At 41.1% G+C, this 17070-nt stretch overlaps 1 long non-coding RNA gene across 14 annotated transcripts in view; it reads right to left on the bottom strand.

Moving 5' to 3' along the window:
• LOC110397572 overlaps positions 1 to 17070 on the bottom strand; it is a 190591-nt gene that overhangs the window by 96881 nt on the left and 76640 nt on the right. The gene's annotated exons all lie outside the window — the stretch shown is intronic.

Raw genomic sequence — 17070 nt, 5'->3', positions numbered from 1 at the left:
ATGCCAAAAAATACATGACTAAAATGGGTCTTTCCATCACTCTTTCAGTTTCTGACCTATGATTGTTTTTACAGGAACTGGATCTTTTAAGCAATAGCCCCTGGTAGAGTAAGGGGAAAGCACAGCACCCTGTGCAATAGTTTGCAAGAAGTGGTTTGGGCAAAAGATTTTAAGCAAAATGCATTTGAATCACTCAGCTCTCCAGACTACCCCAAACACTATTTGATTAGGATAATTGCCAGTGGGAGTGGGAAGGGTCACCAAGCAAAGCTGGATGGTAGTGGAGGTCATCGGTTAAGGAAGTATAATTTTTAAGCAGTGTGAAACTTTTAATTAATTAAGCCTCCCGGCAAACTTTGCAAAGTCTGAAAAACAGTGAAGTGAGAATTATTAGAGTTTGAGAGTTGAGCTCCCAAATCAGTGAATAATTATTCAAGCTGTAAATACGCTCTTGTCGTATGTGCTGCTCATTATTCTGCTCTTGACAATATTTGAAATGTTGCCGTTTTGTAAGAAATGTTTGTTTCATGTTTGTATGGAAGTGCTTATTTAAAACTCATTTTTAAAATTCGCTCACAGCAAAAAAGGAGAATTATTGTGGCCAAAAGGATCTACCTTGCCACTGTCCTTTATTTTTTAGTGGCTTGTCCTTAGGTGTCAATTTCCAGCCTCATAAATGCCTTGTTTATGAATCACTGTGTAGAAACGGTACTGAGCCATGTGAAAAGCAAGTGCTAGAAATCTCTGATTGCTCTCAGTTGACGCTCTTGCCTAGGAGATAAGAGTTTTCCTGTGGAACCATTCAACAAAGCAAGAACATATGAAAAAGGAATGTCTTTCTGCTTTCCAATATTTTTCCAGCTGAAAAACAGTGACAAAGCTTAAGGATGTGATTTTTTTTCCCCTCCACATTCTCACACTTTCTAAATGCTTTCCAACTGGCAAAACAGTCAGTGTTACTTTGTGTTCTTTCCTGCCTTTAGAAAGAAAGACAGTCTGAAATGCAGGAAAGCTCTACTTGAAAACAGTCTTGGTATTCCTTTATTTTGAACTATTCTTGGAGAAAGGAGTAGGATTTGTTTATTTTTCTTTTCACAATAACAAAATGAAAATGTACAGAAACATTCTCCTCTGAAACATCTCCCTGAGCTTATTAGAAGTTTATCTTTAACTCGCTGTTATTTTGAGCTCCCCTTTATAGCGCAGTTTTTATTTCAGACAGTCTACCATACAGAGTCACAGCCTCTCAACAGATTTTTCAGTATTTTGCTTTAAATAGAGATTGGGAAGCTGATTTGCATCAGCAAAGTGTTCATTAGAAAGGATTAAACATGGGTAAGTGGCACAGCCGCATGAAAGAAAGCAAGGCTAACCGTCATGCACCTCGTTTTCATTGACAATGGCAACCCAAGTGTCATAATCACGGGCCTTTTGCCTCCAATACATAGGGAAACCTAAAACTTTCATAATACAGCACAAATGACCACTTCAGCAGGTGAGTAAGTAATTACCACTGACAACATTCAACTCAGGATGGTGTGTTTGTGTCGCAAAATAGGCAGTGCTGGGGGCAATGGAGGGCACAGGGTGGTCTTGGCCCTGGGGCACCACCAACCAGCAAGACTGAGGTGCCTAACAACCTTTTTCATACACCTCTATGAAGGGAATTGTACTTCGTTGCTTCACAGCTTCCCTTGGTGGCTGTGAGCACTCAGCTCCTACATGTGGGGTTCAGGAGTATGGATGTAGTTGGCTCTGCCTCTCCATGGTTTGCAATCTGTGGAAGCTCCCCCAGACATCACTGTAAAAAGATCATGACCTTGAGATTTCATGAGAGGATTTCATTCCTCTCATCTCCCTTTGCTTGCATTGCCACCTGTGCCTAGATTCTCCCCATTCCACAGCCAGAGGTAAGTGATGCTCAGTAAGAGCCCACGAAACCTGCACTGAATCACAGAATGGCTTGTGTTGGAAAAAACCTTAAAGATCATCCAATTTTAACCCCCTACCATGGGCAGGGTTGCCAACCACCAGATCAGGCTGCCCAGGACCCTGTCCAACCTGGCTCTGAATGTCTCCAGGAACGGGATCTTTAATGAAAGTGTACAACTGCCCCTAAGCGAGGAGAATAACTCAATTTATGTGTGACTACTGAGCTGTCACATTTTCTTTGTATGGGGCTACCCTTCTCTGTCCTTTCATGTAAGTGTTGCAATTAACTGGCATGCTGCAGTTAATGAAGGTCTCTGTTCCTACAAAGGAAGGAGGGTTCTGAATTTCAATATATTTCTGATCACCTACAATCCTACGAAGTTTAATGAAGTGACTGTAGGGTTTAGCAGCCTTTCATCCTATAATTACATGTTTTGTTTCAAGACTTATATTAAAGCTGGGGATAGAAGGTTCTCAGAAGACTTGGTAAATAGCAGATGCATAAGACTTTATTACGAAAATCTTCCTGGAAAGCTCATAAGATTAAGTTTTCCTGCAACATTTTCTATACTTCCTACTTGAAGACTGGCTGGAAATCTGAGAAGAGCTGTTCTGTTCCAGCTGAAATGAGTAGGTGCCAGGGTTTTAGAAGGCTGAGAGAAAGGCAAGGGAAGCAAAAGAGAGTTACACTTTTTCTTCAGAAATTCGGGTTCATCTTGAGTTTTGGGAAGCGGTTACGATTCACTGTTGTTTTGTCTAAACAAATTTCTTCACTTTTATTTTGTCTGAACCATCTGGCTGAAGTGCAGCTTGGGCTTTACTTCCATGAGGAGTTACACTGAATTAATAGGTTTGTTCACAAGGCATAAGATGAAGCCTGTTTGCAAATCCTTGCAAGAGCTCATCTACTCTTTGTGGGCACACAGGAACCTCTTTGGCAATACATGAAAGACCAGGTCAGCCCAAATTATTTGAGCTGCATTTGCACTGGGTTTGACACAATTCCAAATCTGAACTGTGCTGCTCGGATGATCACTGGCACAAGAACAGATATTGAATATCAGTCAATATGAAATTATTCTGATGCGAACTGCTGAAAAGAACAGGCTCAATTTCTCCCTGTTTGTGTTAAAATTACTGCAGTTCAGTTTTTAAAGGATTGAGGTAGCTGATATCAACATAAGGGCTATGAAACTGTGATCTTAAATCAACTAGTTCTTGAATGGAACATCATCTGAAAATCCTTGGCAGAAATTCTGGAGTAGAAGACAAAGTACTTTTAGCAAATACTTTACCATGTTTTCCCCTTTGAAGGGGAATATATTGCTATATAGAAAGGTGTGCCCTGTGTTTTTGTGTACATGTGATACAGAGTAAGACTTCATCAGAGGAATGGATGCGTGTCTACAAGTACAATTTGAGTAACCAAATGAAAAGATATACATAGATCACTCTGAAAGAAATGCCTCCTATTTTTTTTTCCATGGAAACTGCAAAAGACGCAAACAGCACAATAACATGACTTGATAGAGCAAATTCTCAGCTGCAAAACACTATTTTTCAACATAGCCATCATGATTAGCTGTGCATTTTCACCAGCAATGAGCAAAAGCCTGCATGCTGCACTCATACAAATCTGCACCAGCAGAGGTGGCCCACTGTCGCTGTCACCACTGCTGAAATGCATCGCCCACCACCTCACTGTGCTCGCATCCACTCATTGGTTTCCACAGATGTTCAGCAGATGTCAATTAATGTCAGTGGGTGCCATTGTTTCTGCGTGGAGGAATTCAATCACACACCTTTGCTTAATAAGCACTTCCATGTCAGATGCCATTGTGTCAGACTGCCCCTCTGCTGCCGTCTGTCACACGACAACAGCATGTAACAGGATATGGGTGGGAGGTTCAGCCTCTACTGCCATACCACCAATGTACACCTCTGATGTTGTGGGCCAATAAATAGGAAGCATTACTTTCACTACAGCCCTCATACGAGCACTTACTACATAACAATCACAATGACATTGAGTCATGAATGATGGCCAAAGTTATTTCAAATGCAAAACTGAAGAAGGTAAGAAAGAAAATGGGAGAGAAATTGCAGCCAACTCATAAATTCGCCATTTTTCCAACCAAGCATTGTGGCAGACTTTTCATTAGCAGGAAATCTAGGTTAAGGATATGCAATGTGGACAAACTCGGAACAGGAACATTTTTATCCACAGAGAGGGGTGCCAAGATCACAAAGAGTAAGTATGAACACTCAGAACTCCTCCCAGAAGCTCCAGCTCATATCAGTTTTAGATTTTGAGAGCAGAAAACCAGAAAGAATATTCTCACTCTGAGCTACAGAATGATTCAAATGCCATCTCTACAAATGAAATATCCCCCTTCAAAATAAGCAGAAAAACCCAACAAAAACACAGCATCAGTAAGACAGCAACACACACATATATTCAAGAGGAAAGACACATGCCCTACAATGTTAGTTTAGCTCCAGTGTGGTGTAATTAACATGCAAAATGATTTCTACTAGCTATTTGCTGCCACTCTCCGCCAAAACAGCGACGGGTTCTGCATTTTTCAGGTGCACATATTGAAATACTGCACTTTTTGGTTTTGATCCTCTGAACGCTTACTCTTTCAAGAACAAGTCCCTGCTAAGGTGTCTGAGTCTGATGACCATGGCTCTTTCAGCAGAGCAGCTCTGTCTTATACCATGCTACCAAGAATAAACACTGTATTGAGCAGAAGTGCCAAAAGAGAAAAAAAAAATCTCTTTCTTTCCTTGCAAGGCCAAACATGCTGCCTTTGGACGGATTTCAGTCCTGCTTTAATTCATTAAAAAAGTGAAACAAAATCACCATTTACATCCTTGACAGCTGGCAGGTTTTATGTGTTCTTACTGCTCCTGCCAAGTCAAAAAGAAAAAAAAAAAAAAAAAAAGAGTTTTCATTCAGCTCTGTCATGGATCTTTGGAGTGCTGGAAGTGTGAGAGATGTCAAAATGTATTCAAAACAATGACATACAGTACCTGAAGGCAGGAACGTATTATGCTAATGTACTGGTGTAAAGGAAGTTACAATTTTCCTTTTTCCTTAAAAAAAAAAAAGGAAAAAGACCCACAAGAACATCAGAAAACATACCAGTCCTGCAAGAGGGAGTGTTTTGCTTTCTACCTGACATGTTCCAAGTGCTTTCTGCTCATCAGATTGCCTTCCAAGATACACTAGAGAAATTTAAAAAAACAAAAGGCAGAAGTTTCATGTTTTATTAGCGTTTATGGATTTCCCTTCCATCTTTGAGAGAAGAAAGGCCTTGCAGTTCAGGTGCTGAGCTGCCATGGGCAGATCCTGCCATGACCACATCCCCAACCAGTGGCATGAAAAAAATGAGAAAAATGCTCTTCTGCACTTCACATCAGTTGTTTGGGTAGGAAGTGTTTCCCATCCTGTCTTGTTATACTTGTACAAGGCAACACAAAAGGGCAGTGGATGGAAGCATTACAGTGAAAAAGCAACATCTTGCATATTGTACTAGATAATCTTAGTGTTCCTTTCCAACCTTAATAATTGTATGGTTCTGTGATTTTATATACTTCAGTAGAAACAAGGAACGGAAATGATCTCCAACTTTTATGTTTTGCAGCCATTCCCTGGCCTGGCTAAGACACAAACAGAAAGAAAACCACTTCCAAATAAAAAGCTCTCATGTAAGAGGTCTGAGGCATGATGCAAACACCCAACATTTCATGCTGCAATACACATAGACCACAGCCTATATCACACTGCACAGAATACATACCTTGAGAGAATACTATCCAATCATATGCATCTGAACTGTATACAATTTATTTCTTTGTCAGAAAGGAGATGTACAGTAAAGCTAGGCAGTTGTTTGAACTCTGTGGCACTGGGAAAAGTTATCAAGATTGCAGTTCAACAAAACCTTAATTGCCCCCTCCAATTATGATGGTGACAAAGATAACTTAGAAATTGGACCTGCTGGTATTGCATTTCTTTGTCTCACTGCCCATTCCCCCAAAAATTCAAGTTAAACCTGCCTTAGCACAAACATAAGAGATGAAAATTCCCATTTTAGCCCTGCACAGCTGTTTACACTTGAGAGAAATACTACTGAAAAAAAGAAGAGTCCTGTGATATAATTACAATCCATTAGCATACCATTGTTGTCATTTTCAGAGGCGTTTGGGAGGGGGTTGTTGCAGATTTCAGAACTGAAGCCTCAGTCAGGAAGCACAGATGCCAGATCATTATTCCTCCTTAAAGAAGAGAATTGCTTATGGGCATAGGTGATATTTACTGCCTGCAGTACATTTCACATAGCAGATACCTTGTCAATCTTATACTCTTTGTATTACTTGACTAGGTCATTTAAATTTTGCTGTGGATGTTTACTTTAAAATCAGTGCTATTCTGTGATCAGCAACTGCATATCTGTGGTGGTGAGAATAGCTTGGGGTTGCAACTTAAAGACCACAAATATGACTAGTCTTGGCTCTGAAACTTTGAGACCCATAGGTACAGTCTTTCCTTACAAAATACAATCATTATGGCATGCATATAGCCCTAAGCAATTTCACTTATTAAGCCAACAACTGCTTTAAATGGCAAGCTGCTCTAGGAAAAATCAAGTTGCTGCTTTATGCCTGTACAAGATCCCTTTTGTCATACATAAAGTTTTAGAAAACCTAAACCTGTGGAAATTGTCTACCTCTGAGACAGTTACAACAGGATAACAAGTAGACTTAGTTACACCGCTGTGCTCATCTTTACCCACAGTATGTGGATGCAACTAGCAAAATGATTTGTTCTCCACAAGACTAACTTTAAAAAAAAAAAAACAAAAAAAAAAACACTAGTGGAAAAGTGTTTTGTATGAGGGTGAACAAGAAAAATACTGCACAGAAGGAGCAGGAACAGGAATAAAATGGTATCTTTCACTAGAACTGGCTATGGGATTTGTGTCTAAGAGATGCATCCAACCTTAGCACCTTTTGGTCATTCCTGTAGAGGAATGAGTCTGATGCCCCAACTCTCAGTTTATAGCAAGACTGCAAAGGCCTCACACAAGTGCCCATGATTGTGTTATGAAACTGGAAGGATGAAAAGAATCAGAAAACAGAACAGACAAAGGTAAAGAAGCAGGGAAATGCTAAAATTCATTTCTTATTTCATTGTGCTTGTGAAAGTTTTACGTAGCAATAGGAGAATATCCTGGCTATGAACATGAAACTTCTCATTGAAAGGCAACCTAAGGCATCATTATTGATCACTAACACAGTTCTTGGTAAAATTAAACTTATGCCAAGCCAAGGCTCACCAAAGTATGATGAGTACACCATTGTGACTGAGCAGACACTATCTACGCTCTGAATGAGGAGTTTGGATAAATATTCCTCTCAGTCAACCAAGAGAGCTCTGAATCACATTTTCAAAGGAGGAAAAATAGAGATGGAAAAACATGCTGGTGCTGTGTCATAGTGTTATTCCAGGATGTGGTCTTCAGGACTATAATCTAACACAGGGATAGGCAACATCCCCACTTCTGATTGCAAAAAAAAGAAAAAAAAGTCTTGAGGTAAAGCATTTCTTCAGATTTCTTTTGAGTTCTAGACTTAGTGATGAGTTGCAGACTACTGTAAGCCCATCAGAAACCCCACTAGAATAGGAGAAATCCTTACATCCAGGCTGCAATTATGAAGCCCAACAGGCTGTATACAAATGAAGACTCAAAATGCCTTTGTGCAAAGACAGAGCTCTGAATGCAGAGGACCCAGCATGAGGTACGGCTTCTGCAGTGGCTCTGGTTGTACCAGCATACACTTTCAGAGAAACAGCTTGGATAACAGTCATGCATTTTCTATGCCTAAACTAGCTTTGAGATCTCCTGTCATCAGTGGGTTGCAGTGCTGAGCGCTGGCTGTCCTCCATGCAGAGAGGAGTGCCTTTCGCCAGGCTGTGATGTATGGCTGGACATGTGCAAAGTGTTGGCAGCTGTGGAGGCTCTGGTAGTCTTCAAGATAAAAGACACTGTCTGAAAGTAAGATTACTTTCATTACTGAGTTGATGTGAAGCTTATTTATTTTTATGAGATATCTGTTCAAATCACTACATTATTTTATTAGTTGTTTTCATAGCTTATACTACAAGGGCACAATTTTGTGATTGAATGAAAGATTGCTTGCCAGCTTCATTATACAAACACCCTGAAGCTCCCTCCTCCTTAAATATATATACAGGAGTGGGCTGAATTTGTATGGGAATTGGAGAGATACCTTGGAAACAAAAGGAGCTCTTGTCTAAGTTCTGTTTTTTGAGAGTTTTGTTCAGACATTTACATTGTCTAAAATAGCTAATGATCCTTTGGAGACTGAAAACAGTGACAACTACAAAGTACTTCTGTACTCTGTTCAGTGCTGATCAAATAATTTCACAGTCGTTTATCATTGGTATACTTTTGCTTTTGCCATGTCAAGTAAATCTCAAAAATCACAAAATTTTGTGATTGCACATCTGGGAAAGTTTTGCTTTTCCACATGAAATACAGTGCAGCAGTGGAATATTGGGACTGCCAAAAAAGCTATCTCAACGCCTTATAAATGGTGCAGTTGTAAAAATTATTAAGCTGTGGATCTTAAAGTTAGCAGGGCTATAGGACTACAGAGAAATCAGTCAATAGCATTGTTATAGAATCACAGTGTGACTTGAGTTGGAAGAAACCTCAAAGATCACCCAGTTCCAGCCCCCTGCCACGGACTGGCCTGGAATGCCTCCAGGGATGGGGCATCCACAGCCTCTCTGGGCTTTCAAAGCCCAGCTTTCTCAGCCTTTTTTTTCTGTAGAAGAGGTGCTCCAGCCCTCTGATCATCTTTGTGGCCCTCCTCTGGACCCGCTCCAACAGCTCCATGTCCTTCCTGTTCTGGGGGCTCCAGGCCTGGACACAGTACTCCAGATAAGGCCTCACAAACGGCAGAGTAGAGGGGGAAATGCATGAATTATATCAACCATTAATTTTTTCTAGTATTGTAAAGTTTTTATCACTTTGGATAAGGGAGTTAAGGAAGTCATGGCACGAGAATTCCAAAATATTTCTAGAAAAGACGAAAGCATCTTTTAGATGATACAACCTACTATGTAACACCTCCATATGTCAGAATGATATTATCGCTTTGCTTCCTTCCAAGACTACATATTTTCAGCATGGTAGGAATTTTGATCACAATACAATTGCATTTATCAAAACTGTATTTTCCATGTAAAACATTCTCACAAGAAGTTTTTTCAGTACCTTACCTTTTTTCTCATCTGCCTACATATCACACTGGAAGAAAAATATCTGCAGTGTGCTGTCAAAATCCATGGTGGCCACCCTATAGTATATTCAGAAAGCCACAGAGGGCATCAAACACATAAGCTTCAGCTCCCAGCTGAAAGTGTTCCATGCTGGGGCATGGGCTGTCACCATAATGGCTGGTGATCATTATGTAACTGTGTGGAAGCTGTTGTTCCTTTCCAAGTGACTGCAGCTGCAAGAACATTGCTCTTTGCTGAGGTACTGAACTGTTCACTTGAAGCAGTCTCTCCAGTATCCTCACGCAGCTGTGCGCTGCTGGACACTTCATTAATGAAATGAAGGAAGACTGCAGATAGCACGGTGACACTAACATTGGCAAGCTGACAGCAAAAAGTTGTCTCTACACACACCCTTGATTGGACCCAGTGTCCTTCCTTTGACCCTCAGCTCTTTCCTTTGGCTTTGAGTAATGTGTAAGCACTCCCAGCTATTTCAATATATCTTCTTCCTATTTTCCTTCCAGCACAGAAGATATTCCGCTCTTACTCATAATAGAAGTAAACACATCTTGTGGTGGTTGGTGAGCCTGAGCTCCATCCACTGGGAACGATTCATTAAATTATTGAGCTCACATTTGCAGAAGCATTAACATGCTTTGTTCCCAGTGCAGCCTGTAAGAGTCAGCCCTCAGGAATAGCAAGTTCAGTCATAGCATTAAACTCAGTACCATTTGGGTAGGTTGTTTCATCAACATCCTTGTGGCTGGAAGACTTTCTCTTGAATACCGAAATGAAAGAACACCTGCTGAAAAGCTTGATCTTATAGTAGTACTACCTGCAGAACTGTTCTGGTTTGTCTAGAAAGATGCCTTCTTTGTGTTCAACCTCCCATATGATATAGAAGAAAAGGGAGTTGAGGCTGATCTTGAGATGTCTCCTGTGCTCAGCTGAAGTCACCCAGCTAGACATGATCAAGGGAAGCAGTCTAGTGAAGGACCAGAGTTGATCCTCAGCTACCCAAGACAAAAAGGCTTGGCAGCACTGCTGAAAGAAACAGTCCAAGGGGCATTTCTTCCTGCCACATAAGAAACCTTAATTTCACTCAGTATTCATATTGAAGAGGAACTGGCTCCAAGCAGAGTATCCACCGGTGGCAGGATCATCACTCCTCATGTCATAAGGAGGTGAACGGCAGAGAGAGAGGGGAAAGAAAAAGCTACGCGGGAAGCTGTGAAGCTTTGTATGCAACAATACAATCCATGAGCAATAAACATTTTCTTTCTCCAACTTTTGTTAGTTACAAAAATCAATTCAGTAGTCTTCAATTTAAGTTCATGCTTTCCTGGGGTACCCATTGCCATCAGTGAAGTCAAGGATGACTGTGGAAGACAATCATGGGGGGTACTGCCACAAAGTGCCGCACATTATTAATAACATGTATCAGCAAAGTGCTCCTCCATGTATCTACATGGCAAAAGTCTCAAATGCAAAGTCAGAAGCCTCTACGATAGACAAAGAAAATTCCCCTAAGTAGTTGAGGAGTAGAGAGAAATCAAAAATTACTCCCTGGACAAGGTACTACATGGCATGTTTCTGTCTGAACAACAAAAAAAAATGAGAAGAAAACTGATGAAATTAAAGACAAATGCAGGCAATTCTCAACTGAGTACAAAGCTTTTCATTAATGTGGGGCCAAAGTTACACAGTAGCATGTAGAATCAGACAAATGAGCAAACTGCCAAATAAAAATTGCATTGTGAGAAGTGGAATCTTAATTACATTTTTAAAATGATGACGGTTCATTACATAACAATTTTTATGATGCTACTCAGAGGTCCTTCCTAACCTAAAGTCATCTGTTTCTAAATAGCTAAGGCTCTGAATAGGAAAGTTAGTGGTAGCTAAAAGGGGGGTGCTTTCTCTTTCTTGGTTTCCCACTCTGGGAAGTATCTAATAATGAACATCAAGAGCAAGACAACAGCTTGCAAAAATGTAGTCAAGCTTACTTGTGTCCCACCTCTACACCAATCTGGTTTACCCATCAACATCTCCGGAACAATTTCTTCTTCATTTGGATTCCTGAACAGCAGCCTTTATTATATGGTGTACCACATCCTAACATTAATTAGCACTTCACTGGCAGGCTAAGTATCATTTTTCAAAATGACTGCAATTAACAAAATAAAACAAATCCCTTTTTACTTCAAGCAGCTTTGCTTCTTTCCCTTTTTTTCAAAGTGATAGTGTCAAATTGTTGCTTCCCTCTTGCAGCTTAGAGTCATAGAATTATTTGAGCTGGAAGGGACCCTTAATGACCATCTAGTCCAATTCCCCTGCAATGAACAGGGACATCTACAGCTACGTCAGGTGCTCAGAGCCCCATCCAGCCTGACCTTGAGTGTCTCCAGGGATGGGGCATCCATCTCCCCTCTGGACAACCTGTTCCAGTGCCTCACCACCCTTATTGTAAAAAACATCTTCCTTATATCCAATCTCAGTCTGTCCTCCCTTAGTTTGAAACCATTTCGCTTTGTTCTATCACAACAGACCCTGCTAAAGAGTCTGTCCCCTTCCTTCTTGTAGCCCCCCTTTAGATAATGAAAGGCCACTCTCAGGTCCCCCTGGAGCCTTCCTTTCTCCAGCCTGAACAGTCCCAGCTCTCTCAGCCTGTCCTCGTAGGAGAGGTGTTTAATGCCTCGAATCATTTTTTGTGGCCCTCCTCTGGATGCACTCCAGCAGGTCCATCTCCCTCCTGTACTGAGGACTCCACATCTGAACACAGTACTCCAGATGAGGCCTCGCCAGCACAGAGTAGAGGAGCAGGATCATTTCCCTTGTCCTGCTGGCCATGCTTCTTTTGCTGCAGCCCAGGATACGGGCACATTGCTGGCTCGTGTCCAGCTTCCCATCTACCAGTCCCCCCAAGTTGCTCTAAACTAGAAACAGTGGAAATATTTTCCGGTGTGCAATGGTTTTCACTGGTCTAATGCCTCTCATCTGAATATTTTAAAGCACTTAGCAATAGGGAAGGGTGGGGAAGGATATTGATCTTCTTCGATTTTCTTCGGTTTATATGGAGAGTTACAGGCAGAGAAGTGGTAAGTAATTTACTTCAGGTTACAGAATGACTCATCAGCAGAGTCAGTAATAAGACCCAATTTTCTGGAGTCTCTGATTATTCTGTTCACAAGATAATCCAACAAGTATGTTGATTTCACTTTGACTCAAAAAATGGTAATGAGTATTTCTTGGAAAAAAATATTCTGTTTATGCTGGAGAAACATCCATGTTTATTCATTGTGTTGATGTAGTAAATTGCCAGCCCATCTACCATCAGAGAGCAGTGCCAGTGATGTTCCAGATTCAGGGCACATGAGTGACTCTCACTTATTCATCATCTTGAAAGATGGGTAGCAAACTAACAAATGTGAAACTGCAGGAAGGGGCATAGCAGTATTAGTGTGCAACGGGAGAATTATTAATGACAATGAACAGGTCACAGTCCCTTGAATACTATGCATTTTTCCACAGACTTCTTTGCAATATGATCTTCTTGCTGTTGAGAAAAGCCTTAGTAGATGCAACTTAAAGATTTTTTTTCCGTATTTTTTGAAACAAAATGAGGGGAAAAAGATTGTTTGACCTGAACTTCTGTATACAAAACCAGCCTATATTTTTCATTAAAATACCATGTCATAAAAGTGTTGACAAAACATAAAAACACTGACTGGCAGAGCTAAGCCAGCTCCCTTGGGCACAGTGTGAGAACCTCCCAGTGCCATGGTCTCTGGGAAGGATTTTCTGGCTGGACTGCCTCTCCTAAGGGATAACTGGGGCTTCTCATCCTGTGGCTGTTGCCACAATGTTGTGGCTCACTGAGGAGTACAGTATCCTGAGACAGCCACTCCAGCACTTCCACGAAGTCCAGTGTGAGTATTTCTGGTGCTTTCTGATTTTCTCCATCTTTCAACTGATGTACTTGAGGTGGGAAAGAATACAGTATTGCTTCAGAAACAGAAATTTCTCATTTGGGCAAAAATCAGTTTTCTCAAAAAGACAAGGAAAAATGTTTCCCTAGTAGTGTCTCTAGAAGGCCAGTCCCATTTTCCTGGGAGAGCTAACAAGGCAGCAGACTCAGCAACTTGTCCTCACAAGCTAATTAAAGGTTTTCAGCAGGCTAGAACATCCTAAATTATCTCAGACCACTACGATGAAAAAGCTATCTGTTACACTCATTTTACTTATATTTGGAGTGAAATGCAGCAAAGCTACATGACAAGTGGTGTTGCTAGGCTTATCCCTGGGCAGCACCTTCCAAAAGCCTTATACATCTTCTGGCATAGCAGCTGGTGGGAGCTGCACGTAGATCTACCCAACCCCCAAGTGAACTCTAATTCTGGCCCAAATGGTGTTGCTTCAAGAACTTATTTGACTGCTGATCATTGCTCAGCAATTCAATACTACACTTTCCTTCTGAAACATTTCCTGAATTTAGGTGTCTCCTGAAGCTACTGGGAATAGCACAATACCTGTACTTTGCAATGAACTTTTAGGGCTTCCATCAGTATAAGCATGCTGCTGACAAGCACTGTCCCCTTCCCATTAAATTTTCCTGTGCTGTATGGAAATAACTCCTAGTGGCTTTTTAGCCCCAATGAAGAAGGAAGATGCTACTCCTCTCCCTAACTAGAAACTGGTCCCTTGGGCAGGCCTCATGCTGCCCACCTTGGAAATTGTTCTGTCTTTTTGGGACCCAAATTTGAATGGCACAGCTGGGGTTTAATCAACCCTGTCACATAAATCTCTTGGCTTCATTTCTATACCAAAGGTTTTCTTTATTTTAAAAGATGGAAAGGAAAGAAAAAAAAAAAGGATCTGGGACAGGCATCACAAAGGGACTAAAAGCTGTGCTGGAGGTATCTCCCCTGTGGACATTATTCCTCTGAATAGGGCAGAGTTTAGAGCAGGTCAAAAGAAAACTGCTGATCTGGAAATAATGGTGCATGCCGGAAAGACCCCGTTGTGGTGCCTGCCCCCCTGGCTGTGCATCCCTGCCAGACAGCACCACAAAGGGAAATGTAAACAAGGATTAGCCACAAAATTGTTATTACAGCTCTATGGAAGTAGCATTATTACGATGGTTATTATTGCACTCATGCCACTGAAGATTGCACTCCTGTGCCAGAAACATGAAGAAGCATCTTCAGAGATGCTCTTGGGAAAGGTAGTTGCATGCAGCCTTGAACCACTAGCTGTTGCATTACTTTCCATGCAGTCTTGTAGTAACATAACCTCAGATAATACAGACTAAGAATATTTGCCATCAAATGTCAAATTAAGTCACGTTTGCAAAAAAAAAAACACCAAAACAACAACAAAACCTAAAAATGACATTATGCAGTATGGTTAGCTGTTTGGCAGTCCAATGAACATTGTCCTGGATTAGCTTCAGTGTATACACTATACCAAAAAGAAATGATATATATAAAAAATATATATGTATGTGTGTAGGGGTGTGTAAAAACACTTTTACTTTCTTTAATTATGTCATAGAGGTTTTGATGCATCCTATAAAACTTTCCTGAAATGAGAGTCAAAATGGCAGATTGGATTATACCAGCCTAAGGAAAGGAACACAGCCATCCTCCTCCATCAGCTGTCTACTCAGAGACATGCTCAGTGGAGAAGGGTCAGGAATGGAAAAATACTGAGTTCTGTTTGTATTTGACTCATCATTGTCTTGAAATTGAGGGTTTTGGCCATGTACCTGGTGGGTGTAAAATGTCATGTATAGGAAACTGCAGAGGCAGTGAAGCAGCTCATTGTCTTAAAGTCTCAGATGGAGCCAGGGAAGCAAGCACTGGACACAGTCCTTTCTTCCACAGGCAGTCTCAGGGCTGCCTCTCACTCCCCATTCCTTCCTTTCAAATGACTTTTCCAACAAACAAATAAAACCAGCAGAAAGGACCAATTCTAATCTGCACTTCTAAGCCTAAATTATCTATCAACAAGAAAAAAAACATATACTGATGTGGTCAGAGGCAATATTATCCATCATCAAAACTAGCCAGCGTGAGGCTAGCTAACATCTAGAAAGCAGTCAGTGAAAAGAAGAATCCCTTGGATGAATCTATTTTAATAACAGGAGAGGCACTCAGCCATCTTGAGATCTAAAGGAGGTAAAAGGCAAAAGCAAGGCAACTTCCACTGGCACCAAAGGACACTCTATCCCCTCAGACTCAGGTGCTAAGGGCAGGATGACTGTGCAGTGCATTGCACTCAAAATCTTCCCATCCTGGGATCTCTGCTCACACAAATACAAATCTTAGACATCTAAATACATTTTAGGTCTCCTTGCACCATTATACCCAAGTGACTCTCTTAAGCAACAGGTATAGATATCACCTTATGTTCTTAAAAATATTTGTAAAGTAATACAATAGTCTCTATACACTTGTAAATATTTAACAAGCAAAAAAAAATCCTATAGTATATAGTCTACATCCACCAAAGAGAGCCATGAAACTTGATGACCTATAAAGGAATGAATGGGGGTAACTTCCTCTTCATATATCATAGAATCCTAGAATCATAAATGTCAGAAAAGAACTCTAAGATCATCCAGTCCAACCACCAACCCAATCCCACCATGCCCACTAACCATGTCCCTCATTGCCACATCTCCACCACTCTTAAACACTTCCAGAGACGGTGACCCCACCACCTCCCTGGACAGCCTGTTCTACCCCTCAACACTCTTTCAGAGATGTTTTTCCTAATATCCAACCTGATACGAAGGAAACTTTGTGCTTGTTAAATAAAAGAAGTATTGCAAAGCATCCCTTGCCTGATTTTGAATTTTCTTGTTTCCTATATATTTATCCTGCAAAGGAAAAACAGGCTTCAGCCATCCTAAGAATCCTTCAGACTGCATGCAAGTGTTCGGAGCAGGGCAGTCATGACATAGTGAATGATCTGTATTTCAGCAGCAAATATGCTTTCTGCAGCACCATTTGCCTTTTGAATATGTTTGAAAAATATGCACTGGAACGGAGTGTTCCTGTTTGCTTTTTGCTCTGACAATTGCCAGAGCTCAGGTTACAAGTACATCAAGTCCTCTATAAGCATGCCAAAGAGAAAAAAAAATGTGCTGCTTCCAAGAAAGTGTGGACGTTTTAAAAATCTCTTCCTATTCCCAGCCGGTGCAGTGTCGGTTCCAGCATGATATTCTCCCCTCCACAAGTGAGTGAAAGAGGGTGATGGTTCATACTTGGCAAGCCTGGTATTAGGGGGCGTGGGGCTGTGCTTTCAGAGCATTTGTCATCTCTGGAATGGGAAAGGAAGAAAGCAAAAGCTTTGCAAGTCAACACACAAATCCCAGGGTAAAATCATTCCATACGAATGAGTGAGGTGTGGAATGATGACCTGCTTTTAAGCGCAGGTTGGCCCCTCCTTGAACATAGGTAATCTGAGGTGTTACATTTACATTTGAATGCTACATATTTGAATTCCGTATGGATGCAAATACACTGATTGTAAGAAACACCAAAGATATACAAGCATAGCCATCTTGCAGAAAGCACGGTAAGTGAGCAGCAGGGAGCTTAAAATTGCCCTTGTAAAAAAAGAAATCAAAACCCACACCACACTATAGATAGTGATCTCCAAGAGGGAGGGAGGATTGGCATTGTCCACTCTAGGCAACTCAGGGATCCCTCCCTGCATTTACCCACTGTGCACTGAGTTCTGCCTCCAACATCTGGCTCCTGGATGTGCAAAAGGAGCAAATTGGCTGCTGTATATTTCTTCTGCACATCACA

This window comes from Numida meleagris, chromosome 4, assembly GCF_002078875.1.
Source record: "Numida meleagris isolate 19003 breed g44 Domestic line chromosome 4, NumMel1.0, whole genome shotgun sequence".
Lineage (NCBI taxonomy): Eukaryota > Metazoa > Chordata > Aves > Galliformes > Numididae > Numida > Numida meleagris.
Note: the sequence above shows the minus strand (reverse complement) of the source record. Positions and strands in the feature narration are given on the sequence as shown.